Source organism: Anabas testudineus, chromosome 2 (genome assembly GCF_900324465.2).
Source record: "Anabas testudineus chromosome 2, fAnaTes1.2, whole genome shotgun sequence".
Lineage (NCBI taxonomy): Eukaryota > Metazoa > Chordata > Actinopteri > Anabantiformes > Anabantidae > Anabas > Anabas testudineus.
In genome coordinates, this window is record NC_046611.1 from 15596097 (window position 1) to 15612628 (window position 16532).

General features: G+C 38.2%; 2 protein-coding genes and 1 pseudogene across 2 annotated transcripts in view; all 3 read right to left on the reverse strand.

The window, feature by feature from the left end:
• The window catches only part of LOC113163505, a 1294879-nt gene that overhangs the window by 1053804 nt on the left and 224543 nt on the right, over positions 1–16532 (reverse strand). The gene's annotated exons all lie outside the window — the stretch shown is intronic.
• Positions 1–16532, reverse strand: part of LOC113163522 (NACHT, LRR and PYD domains-containing protein 12-like) — a 428332-nt gene that overhangs the window by 262430 nt on the left and 149370 nt on the right. The gene's annotated exons all lie outside the window — the stretch shown is intronic.
• Positions 474–15878, reverse strand: LOC113163557 (annotated as a pseudogene).

The window sequence follows — 16532 nt, forward strand, 5'->3', positions numbered from 1 at the left end:
CATGGTCATTCTTTAATCAGATGTGATAATATTACTCACAGTCATATTAGGGAAGCAACACTTTTTATTTTTATAAAATAAAATCTTACATTTAAATTCATTCATCAATTCTTGACGTGCAAAGAAATCCTTCTGGTGTCACTAGTTCAGGATTTTCTGTTGGCCGTTTCATTTTAAAGCTTCACACATGTAAATTACAAATCACACATATCAGCAGATAAATATGAACATGTTAATAGGAGACAAAAAAAGCTGCAGGATGTTTCAAAGTTAAATTAACATGGTAATGTTCAGGCTCCACTGACTCCTTCTAAATCAGCTGTCATAAAAGAAATGATCATATGAAAATCAAACTTTTTGACATTTAGCAGATGCTTTTTATCCAAAGCAATTTACAAGTGAGTTATAAGGTACAAGCCACAGGCAGAGGAGGTCGGACACAGCTGGGATTTAAACACTGGTCTCCTACATGGAGGGTGGTGATGTTACCACTACACTATGCAGCTGCAGTTATTTCTTCACCTGAGCGTAGAGATCCTCTGAGTCAGCAGTCAGTGATAAGCTGTTTGCTGTCTAGAACATTTTGACCTGTGAATACACTGTGTCCTGCTGCTGTCCACTGTCCTGCACTGAGTCAGAGGACGCTTCAGTTTGCAGCTTGAAGAAGCTGATCTCTCCATAATGGATGTTTTCTTCTTCTTCTTGTCCTTTACTGGCTGCACATCCACCTGTTTGATCCTATAAGTAATAAGAAATGTTGTGAGGTGAAACTTCAGTTTGGTCCTTTAACAAATATTTAGACAAATCTCAAACTGACTGAGTACATTTTTATACAAAGCTAAACTTCATCACAGCTCAGAGACAGTTCTGATCAAAGTTTTATAGTCAGTGACAACGTGAACAGATGTAAAACAGCTTCACTGTACAGGAACATTTAATGTTTGCTCACCTGACTCTGTTGAGCAGTTTGATGTTTTGACTTTAAACAACTGGAAGAAAAGTTTGAGGTTAAATCCACAATGTGACAGTAAAGAGTGAAGACTGATGGGAAACAGAGATTATTGAACGTTCAGATAAAATGTCAGCACCAGTAACTGAGTCATGATTTTTATACTGACCAAATACAGAGAATCAAGCAGAGGACAATGATGATCCCAAAGATTCCTCCAAGAACTAGAACCCCTAGTAGAACAAAAGGTTCTCCTGATAGAAAAACAAGATAAATATAAAATAACATGGTAGTAAAAAGAGACATGATTTAATAGGAACATATTCATGTAGCCATTACTGAAGTTCACCATGATCTACAATTACTTACAGAAACAAACCAAAATCAATAATGGACAAAACAACAAGAACATTTACACTAGTGAATTTAGTCAAAGAACATTATCCACTACTGTTACCTTCAATATTCAGATAGATCTCTGGTGATCTCTGATTACCAAGCTCATTAGTGGCCACACAGTAATAAACTCCTCCATCTGTTACATTCAATCTGTAAAAGTCTCCTTCAGATACAGTCTTGTCTCCGTCTGTGCTGATCTTGAACCAGGTGAAGCTGCTGACAGGAGGCTTGGCTCTGCTGGAGCAGGTCAGGTTCACCCAGCTACCTGCTGACACCAAACCTGATGGACTGATGGAGGCTGAGGTGTCCTTGGGGGCATCTGAGGAAAATGTCACATTAAGTGTGTTGATTAAAATCAGCTTCATGTGCTGACAGGATCCAACAACAAACTCTGGTTGTCTTACATGAAACACTGAGAGTCTCTTGTGTCTCTGCTGTCCTGACGTCTCTTCCTTCATTCACAGGATATGTGGCAGAACAGCTGATGTTGTATCCATCATGTTTGTCTGACAGAGTGATGGTCTCCTGGATTTGAGTTGTAAAGGTTCCATCTGTGTTTTCCTCTCTGTTGTTGTGAGGGTCTTGTTGGAGACTCCAGGTGAGTTTAGGAGGGGAGTGTGGACAGGGAGTGAAAGCTGAGCAGCTGATGGTGACAGACTCCTTCTCCTTCAGATCGACTTTAGAGATTTTAATTCTGGGACTCAGAGAATCTGTGGTTTCAAATCACAACTTTAGAAATTAGAATTTTTGATTAAGTTGTTATGACACCACACTCCTAATCTGATATCATGTTTGTAATGAACATAAATGACTTCCTGTAGCTGCATCAGGTTCAAATCTTTGACACTTGCCTACACACTGTTCAACTCAACAACACCTGTCTAACTGAATTTCCTCATCCAGGTCTACAAACTATGCTGCCCTCTGTGCTCTGCCAATGATCAGCATCTAGTGGTTCCTTCACCACACAGCAAAGGATCCCAGGCTAAATTCTTCAGCTCAGTGGTTTATATGATGGTTGATCGAGCTACTAAACTGTGCACACTCAGTAGTCTCACACCAATATTCAAAAATCTGCTGCAAACAAAACTCTTTACCAATTTGCAGTACACTTTAATCTGTCTCTTACTTGTATCTCATAAAACAGAAACATTTCTTCTCCTACGACTTTGATTTAATAATTTCTCCTTGACTTGTTTTAAATGTTTTAATGTTGTGTTTAAACTGCTTCTTTATTTTATGGTTGATCTTTCCAGGCCATAAATTGGGAAAAATAAACAAACTATGTCTTGTTCTGTGAACATTCACTGGCTGCTGTCAGGAAGAGAAAAGAACTGAACATTGTTCTTACCGTTAACTGTTATTTGAAGAGGATCACAAACAGCTGTCGCCTTGAATGGTCCGTTCTCGATTCTGAAGTAGTATGTGTCTGTGTATGTTGTGGTTAAATTAGAAAATAGAGTGGTGCAGTTAGTTTGACTCAGGTTTCCAGTGATCTTCATTAGATATTTGTTAACTGTCTCACTACTTTTAATCCAAACTCCAAAGATTTGTCTGCTGCTGTTAAATGTTGCTTCTCCTGTTTTTGTGCTAAAGTTACATGGGATCATCAAACAGGATCCACTCAGTGCTTCCATCTTCTGTGGTGCAGTAATGATGAGGTTTATTGGTGGAGAACAAGCAGCCAAAGCTCCTGTAAAACCAGGTTTATTATTAACATGATGGAAAAAATCAGCAGCATGTTGCACAATTTTCTCATTTTTAATCATTAATTTCTTCATTATCAGTCAGAAAGTTGAGACCAAATCCACCAATCATTCAGTCAAAGTCAACATATCTATACTTAAACATGTCTCCTAATAAAAGTTGCTGAACAACAAACTCACCTGGAAGAAAGAAGACACTCAGTAACATGTTGACTGTCACCATGTTCACAGACAGGACTGTCATCAAACTCATCAGCTGCATTCACAAACACAACAATACAGTAAGATTTTAGAAAATATTAATATAAATGTATTTTTCACATTTGCATAAAGAACAGAAAGATTATCAACAATATCTGTAGAATTGCACTGGGAAATCTGATATTTAATATCTATTGTAAATAAAAAAACACAGACAAAGAAGGGAAGTAAATAAACAACAAGCGTCAGTGGAAGAGTCACATGATGTGTTTTTACATTAAGAAAATCAAATATTTTCTTACCAAAGAAGTTCACATCAACAAAAGCAGGAAAGAGAATTTATGATGTGAAGCAACAACAGCTCCAGTAAAACACAGATGACTTCTGTGATTGCACAGAGTGAGTCCAGTTAGTTTATAGATCAGAAAAAACAGAAGTTCACACATTTTACTGATCGTGTCCTGTCAGTATCTTAGTAAACTGGCAACAGCAAACATGAATACTATACAGAAATGTATAAATAACTATGTACAGTCTTGATGTATGACTTCATTCACACTTTTTGTTTTCACATCATCTTACACATTTGAGTACAGCCATTTTGTTTAAAACCTAGTCTTAGCCCCAAATTGCTCTTTAAACATCTTATATCGTGAGGACCGGCAAAAACGTCCTCACTTTGTAAAAATGTCCTCAGTCGAATGGTTAAAATTTCATATTAGTCTTCACACACACACATATTTTTTTCCACAGTCCTTAGGAGGATCATTGACATATTCCATTTCCTATCCTCTTACTCTAACTACCTGAGTAACACAGCTGAATACTGACCCTGAACAAAATATAACTCTAAATCGAAAACTTAAACAAAGCTCTAACACCACAAATGCTCTTTAATCTTGTGAGGACCGTAGAAAAGGATCATTTTCTCTGCACATTTTAATCAGCCCTGATGTTTCAGTGCTTTGTTGTGATGTTCACTTCCCTCCTCTGTCTGTTCTGCTCACAGTGTGGTCGTGACACCGTTTATCTTCTGTCATCATCACCAGCTCCACTCCTCCATCACGCTTCTCTCTGTGACTTCATGTTCTACTCTCTACCAAGAATAACACCTCTGTGGTGTGAACTGCTTTTGTTACTTCCTCATCTTGTCAAGTGTGACAACAGATCATGTTTGACTCCACCAACAAAGCCCCTTTGCCACAATAGTTGATAAAGTGAGTGTTCACATGTTGATGCTCATTTAGAGATTGAGGCTTACCGACCTTCAGTCTGAGAACAGACTGAGCAGTTCACCTGCATCACAGGTCAGAGACTATTTCTAAAGTAAGACAAGTGAGAAATGACTTCTAATTTGATCAGCATAACAATTATAATGTTTACAGAGTGACTGATTACAAGTTGGAAGCAACAACCTGTGAAGCTAATTACAGGACACTCTTTAGTTTAACATGTCCCTATGGTCAAATTATTTTTCCCCTGAAGTCATAGACACTGTGTCATTTGTATTTTTACTGTTACAGTATCTGAAGGTGATGGTTTAAGTTACTAGTTCACTTATACCAGTGACATTATATTACACCTTGATGGTCACTTGTGTCTCTTCTCTAGACTGAAGAGACTAAGATGAAAAGAACAAACTGTAAAGTTTGTTTAAACTGTGAAATTAACTGCACGTGATTCAAGTCATGTTCATCTATGAAGCATGAAGAAGGAAGTATCACGACTTGGGCTTCTAGGCCAAGCTCAGTCATTTTATTGATTTAATAACACATGAGGGAGGCAGCAGGATGAATTCAGAGGTCCACAGAAACATTTAGTCTGCTATTGTAGCCTGACAGTGTAACAAACACAAATGACTTGGCCTTGAAATTTGGATTTTTAGAAGGTGGTTAGAAACTCTTTTATTGAGTACATATTTTCAAATGCAGAATCAAAGTCTTTATTATATTTATAAAATACAAATTAATGCATGAGTGTATGACACTGAGGTGTAAAATACAACAGTGATATTAACACCGCGACAAAACAGTCTTAAACTATAAATGTCCTTCAGTGTTAATGTGTGTGTCATGTTGACTAGTTCAGTTTCCAGAGCTTTATTTGATACAACAATGCGAGAGATTAGCACGTGATAACTTAACATTTGGAGTCAAACATTATGGAAGGGTACAGTAGTTGTGCTAGCACTAATGGGACCCTCTTCCTCTGCACAAGCTAACTGATGGTCCGAAGTCCATTAAGGCAAGAAATGTCTCTGGTGGTGAGTAGTAGCGGTGAAGATACTGAAGCTTTCTGAAAAACTAAATCAGTTTGAATTAGTTATGTTGCGGATTCCTTGTTTCCAAACATTTGAAACAGTTCAAAGTGGCGACATCTGCTGGTCAGTTTGTAACTGCCTCCTTAAAGGAACTAAAAGATTCAGTCCTAACTTCTCTGACATGTTTTGACAGAACATCTGAGAATCATAAGCTCCAACTTGTGGTGGCTCTGAGGTCTGACACTATGTGTGCGGTTGTAGTTTTTCTCCTGGTTCAGTTTGACTGTGTGTTTTGAATCTGTTCTTCTTCTTTCTGCCTTTAGATCCTCTGTTTTTTCTGATCTGTCTCTGACTCAACTACAACTCACCTGCTTTCTGTTAGTAACTCAGTCCTTCACTAGTTACTCACTACTTTAGATAGCTGACACTTTCCTTCACTCACTGTTTCCTGCTGCAACATCACAGCCACATTTGTCTGTTGCTCCGCTGACCTGGTTGCTGAACTCTTGCTTGGTTTTTGGACTGTTCTAAACCTGATCCTGTTTAGTCTGACTGTCTGATGTCTTTACTTACATGAATGTGTGTCTGCCTGCTGTGTTCTCTGTTCACTGCCTGGTTGGGTTTTTTATTAAAGAACAATAATTTTAACTATGTCTATTTGAAATATTTAAATTAGATGATAACATTTTTACACCACACTTTAATCTTGGTTTGTGTAGAAACACTAGCTAGTTCCTTTTATACAGTGTCAGATATGTAAATATCAAAACAGTCACATGAGAGCAGCAGATAAATATAAATAAGTTGATAAGAGACAGGAAAAAGCTGCAGGATGTGGAGCTCTGAGTTTCTCTTAACTCAACTGTTGACAGTGACAATAATATTTTTATGTTCAGGCTTCACTGACTTCTTCTACATCAGCTGACATAAAAATAAAAGAGCATAGAAAAATGAATCCAGTCGTTATTGACATTTATCAGACGCTCTTATCCAAAGAAACGTACAAGTGAGTTATAAGGTACAAGCCACAGGCAGAGGAAGCATTAAGAGGTCTTGTCTAATGACCTCTACTGGAGGTCGGCCACAGCTGGGATTTAAACACTGGTCTCCTACATGGAGGGTGGTGATGTTACCACTACACTATCCAGCTGCAGTTATTTCTTCACCTGAACGTAGAGATCCTCTGGGTCAGCAGTCAGTGATAAGCTGTTTGCTGTCTTGAACATTTTGACCTGTGAATACACTGTGTCCTGCTGCTGTCCACTGTCCTGCACTGAGTCAGAGGATGTTGAAATACTGTAATTTCACCATTGGGTGGCAGTATCGGCTGTAACATTGTTGTCTTGTTTGTGAAGAGGAAATAAAGAGAACAGGGAGACTTGTGTTTGAAATCCATCAGGTTATGGGCCCAGAGAATGCTAAAAGGCTGTTTTCACTGTATTTTCAGGGTTAAACAGTGTTGTGAGTTTTTTTTTTTTTTCGACAATGGATGATAAGCTGTTCATAGACAAGCTGAGCGGTCCGGAAAATTGGGCAACATGGAAGTTTCAAATGGAGCACTTGTTAAAGGCTAAAGGTCTGTGGGGCATGCTAACGGAGACTGAGGCGCTAGCCGCGGACGCCAACGCACAAGCACAAGTGGAGTTTACTAAACGGAGAGAGAAAGCATTAAGATGGACAATCTGACGCTGCAGTTTGTTTAACAAGCTTTAATCAATGAAGACCAAAAGTGGGTAAATGCAAATGAAAGTTACAGCGGTGATACTAAAGGTGGTGCATCAGCTATGTCATCTCAGTTTCGGGGAACTGTACCGGACAACTCCGACTGGACTGGATGGAAGTATAAAGCCAAAAAGAAAACTCACAAGGCTAAAAGCATGATGTGTGATGAAGGTGGAAGCGCCTTTGTCACCAAAGAGGCAAATCCAACTGACACACCACAACAGTTTGAATTGTTGATAGATTCGGGAGCATCAAAGCACATGACATGTGATAACAACATTCTTCAAGATTACTAGTAGTTCATAGAAGCACTGTCTGTGAAGCTCGGTGACGGCAGGGTGGTTGATGCCCTAGGAATAGGAAATGTCAAATTAAAAGTTACTTTCAAAACAAGTAGAGCAAAATATTTTGTGACTTTTATTGATGATTACTCCAGATGCTGCAAAGTGCACTTCCTAAACCACAAGAATGAGGTGTTAAAGAAATTCAAAGAATTTGAAAGAACATTCACAAATGAGTGTGGACAAGCTGTTAAAAGACTCAGAACAGACAATGGGGGTGAGTACACATCAAGAGAGTTTCAAGAATATTTGAAAGGTCAAGGCATCCAACATGAAGTGACTGTACCTCACTCACCACAGCAAAATGGTGTTGCAGAGAGAAAGAACAGGACATTAGTTGAAGCAGCTAGAAATATGCTGTCACATGCTAAATTGTATGTTTCTACCTCTGGTAGAAATCTTCTGTATGTCCCTGATGTCAGAAAGACTACTAGAGGCGACAGAGCCTTTTCAGTTAGAGCCCCTAAACTCTGGAACAGCTTACCCGAGGAAATAAGATCAGCTGACTCAGTAACATCTTTTAAAACTCTCCTTAAAACATACCTCTACCGGCGAGCCTTTTGCGATCTTCTGTAAGCTAAAACAAATCTGCCCTTGGGAGGACTCTCCATTAGATTACAATGTCTTTACGTTGGAACTGGTCTTCCCAAGGACCGATGTGGTAGTTGTTTGTATTATTGTTTTGTTTGTATAACTGTTTCCTGCACCCCAACCGGTCGAGGCAGATGGCCGTTTGACTTGAGCCTGGTTCTGCTGGAGGTTTTTCCTCTCCACCGTTTGCCTAGTGCTTGCTCAAGTTGATCTTGTTGGTCTACATGTGTTTCTTGTCTGTCTTGTGAAGCACTTTGTAACTTATGTTTAGAAAAGTGCTCTATAAATAAATTTATTATTATTATTATTATTATTATTATTATTAAGTTGCCAAAAATGTACTGGGCAGAAGCTGCAGCAGCTTACTGTACATTCAGAACAGGCTGCCTACATCTGTACTGAAGCAAGAGACACCCTATGAGAGATGGTGTGGAAAAAAACCTGACATGAGTCACATGAGGGTTTTTGGATGCATTGCTTATGCACATATTCCAAATGAGAAGAGACAGAAACTGGACAAAAAGGCTATGAAGCTTCGTTTTGTAGGCTATGCAAGCAACGCTAAGGGTTATCGCTTATATGATGAAGAGAAAAGGAGGATTTTAGTCTGTCGGGATGTTGTTTTCAATGAAACAAACTTTGACTGGAAACAGGAAGCAGAAGAGTCTCGTCTTGAGAATGAGGTAACTGTGGACACAGATGAGAATGAAACACATCAAAACAAATAAGGATACATCACCAGGACAGGAACACCTGGTGTGCAAACTAAAAAAATCAATCTATGGACTGAAGCAATCTCCTCGTTGCTGGAGCAAAGCCTTCAGAGTTCATGATGGAACTTGGTTTTAAACAGAGCACATCAGATCCCTGTGTGTTTGTGAGATTAAGACAAGAGCTTGAGATACTTGCAGTTTACGTGGATGATCTCATTCTGATAACAGATTCGACTGAGAGAACGAACGAGCTGAAAGCAGCTCTCAAGAAGCGCTACAAGATGAAAGACATGGGTGAGCTGTCCTACATCCTGGGCGTCTCTGTGGTCCAAGACAAAGAGAAGAACTGTGTCTTTCTACATCAGAAGAACTATATTGAAGCCATACTTAAGAAATACGGGATGGAAAATGCTAATCCTGTAGCAACTCTTGCTGATACCAGTGTGAAACAGAAAAAATAATGATGGTGTTAGTAAACCAGTACACCAACAAAACTATCAGTCAATGGTGGGAAGTCTGCTGTATGCTTCAATAGCCACACGACCAGACATAGCTCAAGCTGTGATGCTGTGTCAAAGTTCAACGCAGATCCCAATACTGCTCATCTGACTGCTGTGAAGAGGATATTCCGATACTTGAAAGGGACAGTGAATCTTGCCCTTAAATATGAGCGGTCAGACTCTGGATCTTTAAATGGATTTTCAGATACGGACTGGGCTGGTGACCGAGATGACCGACGCTCAACAACAGGCAACATGTTTCAAGTTAGTGGAGGAGCGGTGAGCTGGCTGAGCAAGAAACAGGCAACAGTTGCACTATCAACGGCAGAAGCTGAGTATGTTGCAGTTAGTCAAGCTGCTCAAGAAGGGGTTTGGCTGAGACGTTTACTATGTGATCTTGGAGTGGAGGATACACCCACGGTGATCCTGGAAGACAACCAAAAAATCCAGTGGATCACTCCAGGACTAAACACATAGACATTCGATATCACTACATCCGTGAATGTGTGCAAAATGGACAAATAAAACTACAGTACTGTCCAACAAAACATATGAAAGTAGATATTTTGACCAAGCCGTTGACCAAACAGAGGTTTGAAAGTCTCAGAGGAGAGATTGGACTTTGTTTTTATGTGAGAATAATTGAATATGACAGGTGAATGCTGAATGCAACTTGATCATATAAAGATGTTTCCTTTTTTCAGTAAAATCAATATATAGATAAGGAATGTAAAAAGCAAGAAATAATTAAGTTTCTCAAGGTTACTGAATACAAATAAGCGAGTTTAAAGACAGATATATGGAATTTAAGTTGTTTTGTCTTTTCAAAGGAGAGTAGCCAACTTGTGAAGAAGAGAAGGGCTCTGTATTGTTTAAAGTCCTAAATATTGTGAAATGAAGTGGGAGTGTTGAAATACTGTAATTTCACCATTGGGTGGCAATATCGGCTGTAACGTTGTTGTTTTGTTTGTGAAGAGGAAAAAAAGAGAACCGGGAGACTTGTTTGAAATTCCTCAGAGGACGCTTCAGTTTGCAGCTTGGAGAAGCTGATCTCTCCATAATGGATGTTTTCTTCTTCTTCTTGTTCTTTACTGGCTGCACATCCACCTGTTTGATCCTATAACAAATAAGAAATGTTGTGAGGTGAAACTTCAGTTGGGTCCTTCAACAAATATTTAGACAAATCTTAAACTGACTGAATGAATTTTTATACAAAGCTAAACTTCATCATAGATCAGAGACAGTTCGGATCAAAGTTTTACAGTCAGTGACAACGTGAACAGATGTAAAACAACTTTACTGTACAGGAACCGTCGGGTTTCCTGCCTCGTCCCCGTCCTGTTGGGGTTTTTTGTCTCCCCCTCATGTTTCCCTGGTCTCCCGTCCTCCACTCTCTGGGACTCATTGACTGACTCATTTTACCTGTGTGTCCCTTTTGTTTTATAAGCTCCCCTCAGTCTTCTGTTCAGTGCTGGTTTGTTGTTCATCACATGTTATTCTCCTCCATGACTCTGGTTGGTCCGTTAAGTATCTTCTCGTTTGTTGCTGGATCCCGTTGGACTCTTCTTTTGTTTGTTGGACTTTGTTTCCCGTCTTGTAAGTTTGTGTTTTGCCTGCTACTGCAGTACCTTCTTCATTGTTACTTTGTATTGTCTCGTTTGTATATCTCTTCACGTTTTCCTGCCTTCGGCAGTGATTTTTGTTGCTGTTTCTTATTCAGTGAGTTTGTAGTTCGTGCTTAGTCGTGCTTTGTTTGGTTAGTCAGTTCTTTGTGTGTTTGGTTTATTGATTCTTATTTTGCCTGCGTTTCTGCAGTGTTTTCAGTCGTGAATTTGTCAGTTTATGGTTTTGTTTGTACTTTCCTTCCATGTTGTTTCAGGTCTCTTTACGTTGTTGTAAAATGTTTTAATTTTGATGTTGTTCAACTGCTTCTTTATTTTGCTGTTTGTGTTGATTGTTTCAGTCAAATATATAAACAAATTATTAATTTCTTCTTTACACAGTTTAAAATATTTAACAAATGTCGTCATGGGACAGAAGATATTGTTCACTTTGTTCTGTGAACATTCACTGGCTGCTGTGAGGAAGAGAAAAGAACTGAAAATCTTTTTTACCTGTAACATTTATTTGAAGAGGATCACAAACTGCTGTTGCTCTGAATGGTCCGTTTTCGATTCTGAAGTAGTATGTGTCCGTGTATGTTATTAAATTAGAAAATAGAGTGGTGCAGTTTGTCTGACTCAGCTCTCCAGGAAAATTTATTTGATATTAACTGTCCCTCTACTGTTGTAGATCACATTTTCTGTTTTGTGGCCCAACATGGATTCACTTTTAATCCAAACTCCAAAGATTTGTCTGCTGCTGTTAAATGTTGCTTCTCCTGTTATTATTAAAGTTACATGGGATCATCAAACACGATCCACTCAGTGAAATTTTTGATTTTCCTGTTCAGTATTAATCATCAGTTAAAGTAGTAACAGTAGCTCTGTCTGCACTGTCTGCTTTGTTTCTACCCAGTAAAATCTTCAAAGTCACTGAACCAACAGCTGCAGCTGAAACAAAGCTGTGACTGAGACACATGTTGATGTCTGATGTGTCTGTGTATTAATATTGCAACACACGGTAACACAGAATACAGAATGTGGTTTGGTGCTGTGTTGCTGAACCAAAGTCTTCCTGAAAACAGACCTAGTCTCGTTGACAGCATATACGTTACTTTAAAACCTTCTTTAGCCCGGAGACTGTGGCCTCATTGATTTCTCAAAAGACTTTCAGATTGTGGTTCCTCAGACCACAGAACAGTTATCTACATCACCTTGGACTACACTATCCAGTTGGCTGCTGCTGGATAGTGTAGTGATAAGATCTTTGCCTTGTACCTTTTGGATAAAAGCGTCTGCTAAAGCTCGACTCAGGCCCAGAGAAGGCAGCAACATTTCTGAGTGTTTACATATGTTGGTGAAGGTTCTAAAGTTTCACTTTAAAGACTTAATTTGATTTTTTTTTTTTTGTTATATTTTATACTAGAGGTTTAACTTGAATGATTGAATGATTCACTGACTCACTCATTTTAACCCTTTGTCTGATGTTGAGGTCTGTGAGACCCATATTCAGTGTTTCAGTGGTAACACTAGGTTTTATGGTTTGGGTTAGAGTTAGGTTTTTGTCCATCATTGTATGAGAGTGTGGCTACAAGAGGAAGAAATTCAAGATGTATCAAATGCAACAATTTCAATCCTCTGTTGTTCTTCTTAACCTTACTGCTCATATCCTGTGATTATCTGACACCTTTCAAACTGACTAATTCCTCCTAAAACATTAGCACAGCTACTGCAGGACTTTGTCTTCTTACAAATCCTAAAATAAAACAATCCATCATGTTAATAAATGTTTCTAAATATTGTTTATTCAGATCATGATGTGAGACTGACCATCTGTACTAATCTCTGGAGTTTAACACAAGTTATTGGAGGTACTGACAGTAAAATAAGCACTAGCAACAGAACCACTATAACCACTTTTCAAACACATGCAGTAGAAAAACACAATAAGAAATGAATATAGAATAAATTACACAGTAAATGTTCCAACATAACAACTTCCTCTTCTCATGTTGATGACTCAGTCACTGTGTTGACAACATCTGCTGCTGCTGCTGCTTTGTCCTGTGGACATGAACCAACACAGAGAGGGTGGTGTCAGTGCTCTGTGGTGAATTTACTGCAGCTCAAAGAGTTTCAGTCACAGTTTAGGAGCTTTTACACAACAGCTGCTTAACGTCATTAGTGAAGAACGTGGTCACACGTTACAGTGGAGTTATTGGACCAATGTCAGTGTTGAATTTACAGGTTGTCGGTCTTCCCCCAAGTGGTCAATAATAATATACATAAACATTGTTTTTTTATTTATTTCAGGTTACTACAGTTTAGTTCTATTGTTTTTGTATAATTAAATCAAAAACCCACCTGAGCTATTTAAAATGATCTATTATGATGAGCCTCTTCTGCTCTAGTAACTCACCTCAACTGGTGTGTTGAAGAATCTTGATCTAAACCAGCTGAAAGAAATAGAAAAAGTGAAGAAGTGAGGTTTTATTTTTCATGGCATTAATGATTAGGATCTGTCTCAAACAGTTAAACCAGATAATTAGTTTGTAGCTGGATAGAAAAGTTTGTCTCACCACTCAAAGATGATCATCGTACTGACAAGAATCAGGATTACCAGGGTTCTTAGTAGAACTTGGAAACTAATCAGAAAAGCATCTAACAAAAAGGAAAATGTTACAAAACTAAAACATCACAAAACATTTTTAACATCCTGTTGACAGTTGAATGTTTAAATCATTTCTTCATCCACAATAGAACAATCTGTCTCGATCACTGTTGTTTACTCTGAAACCATAAAACTGTTTATGAGTTTTGATCGATTCTAATCTGTCATTACTGATCAGGAATCAGACAAACTTAACAGGGTTTGCTCTGCAGGAGCAGGTCAGGTTCACCACACTGCCAACTGATACTGGATCAGTGGGACTGATCATCATTGAAGTGTCTCTGGGAGAGTCTGGAAGATTATATGTTTGTCTATAAACTTCACAACACTAAAGAAAATTAAGAAACGTATTCCACTGTCAACAAGTAGTTTTAGACTTGTTGTATTTAACTTATCATAATCTTATTATTAAATTTAAACAAATAATTTACAATTTCTGCTGTGATTCTTCTACCAGATGTAGTACAGTTCAGTATTTACCTTTAATATTCAGGTGGATCTCCGGTGATCTCTGATTACCAAGCTCATTAGTGGCCACACAGTAATAAACTCCTCCATCTGTTACATTCAATCTGTAAAAGTCTCCTTCAGATACAGTCTTGTCTCCGTCTGTGCTGATCTTGAACCAGGTGAAGCTGCTGACAGGAGGCTTGGCTCTGCTGGAGCAGGTCAGGTTCACCCAGCTACCTGCTGACACCAAACCTGATGGACTGATGGAGGCTGAGGTGTCCTTGGGGGCATCTGAGGAAAATGTCACATTAAGTGTGTTGATTAAAATCAGCTTGATGTGCTGACAGGATCCAACAACAAACTCTGGTTGTCTTACATGAAACACTGAGAGTCTCTTGTGTCTCTGTCCTGACGTCTCTTCCTTCATTCACAGGATATGTGGCAGAACAGCTGATGTTGTATCCATCATGTTGGTCTGACAGAGTGATGGTCTCCTGGATTTGAGTTGTAAAGGTTCCATCTGTGTTTTCCTCTCTGTTGTTGTGAGGGTCTTGTTGGAGACTCCAGGTGAGTTTAGGAGGGGAGTGTGGACAGGGAGTGAAAGCTGAGCAGCTGATGGTGACAGACTCCTTCTCCTTCAGATCGACTTTAGAGATTTTAATTCTGGGACTCAGAGAATCTGTGGTTTTAAAACACACATTTAAAAATTAAAGGATTGAGATTAGGACTTGACAGTTCTGTGCAACACTGTCTTCAAGTAACAGTACTTTTCACTGGGTACACAAACTTTGCTGGTAGCAGCATTTTTCTAATAAAATAAAAACAGACATTAGATGTACACATCTTGGATTTTGAATGTTTTCCAATGTCTTTAAACAGTTTGTGTTGTTTGTTACAGTCAAATAGAAAAAAATAATAACCATTAATTTTATATTTCCACATTATGAAATATTTTACAAATATCACACAAGACAGAAAAGTCTCTCAGGTTGTTCTGTGAACATTCACTGGCTGCTGTCAGGAAGAAAAAAGACCTGAAAATCTTTTTTACCTTTTACTGTTATTTGAAGAGGATCACAAACAGCTGTTGCTCTGAATGGTCCGTTCTCGATTCTGAAGTAGTATGTGTCTGTGTATGTTGTGGTTAAATTGGAAAATAGAGTGGTGCAGTTTGTCTGACTCAGGTTTCCAGTGATCTTCATTGGATATTTGTTAACTGTCCCACTACTGTTGAAGATCACATTGTTTGGATTTTTGCCAAAATTTGAATCATTTTTAATCCAAACTCCAAAGATTTGTTTGCTGCTGTCAAATGTTTCTTTTCCTTTTCTTGTGCTAAAGTTACATGGGATCATCAGACAGGATCCAATCAGTGCTTCCATCTTCAGTGGTGCAGTAATTAAAAGATGCGACTTCTGAGAACAAGCAGCCAAAGCTCCTGTAAAACCAGTTTTATGATTAAAATGATGGAAAAATTCTTTGTAAGAAGACAAAACTCAAATAGACAAAAAAAAAAAACAGCAGTGTGTTTTGTTCCGTTCTCATGTTAATGGTTCATTTCTTACTGATGAAATATTAGCAGTTAGCAACAACTCTTCATTCTCCATAAATCCAACGACAGATTTGACCAAAATTAGTCAAAGTCGATAAATCTTCACTAACATTTGTCTCCAAATAAATGTTGGTGAACAACGAACTCACTTGGAAGAAAGAAGACACTCAGTAACATGTTGACTTTCACCATGTTCACAGACAGGACTGTCATCAAACTCATCAGCTGCATTCACAAACACAATAATACAATGAGATATTAGCAAATATTAACATGAATTTCTTTTTCATATTTGCATAAAGAACAGAAAGATTATCAACAACATCTGTAGAACTGCACTGGGAAATCTGATATTTAATATCTATTGTTAATAAAACCACAGACAAAGAAGGGAAGTAAATAAACAACAAGCGTCAGTGGAAGAGTCACATGATGTGTTTTTACATTAAGAAAATCAAATATTTTCTTACCAAAGAAGTTCACATCAACAAAAGCAGGAACCAGAATTTCTGGTGTGAAGCAACAACAGCTCCAGTAAAACACAGATGACTTCTGTGATTGCACAGAGTGAGTCCAGTTAGTTTATAGATCAGAAAAAACAGAAGTTCACACATTTTACTGATCGTGTCCTGTCAGTATCTTAGTAAACTGGCAACAGCAAACATGAATACTATACAGAAATGTATAAATAACTATGTACAGTCTTTATGTATGACTTCATTAACACTTTTTGTTTTCACATCATCTTACACATTTAACTACAGCCATTTTGTTTTCTCTTTTATAACGATTTAGTTTATATATATCCTCACTTTGTAAAAATGTCCTCAGTCTAATGGTTAAAATTTCCTATTAGTCTTCACACACACACACTCT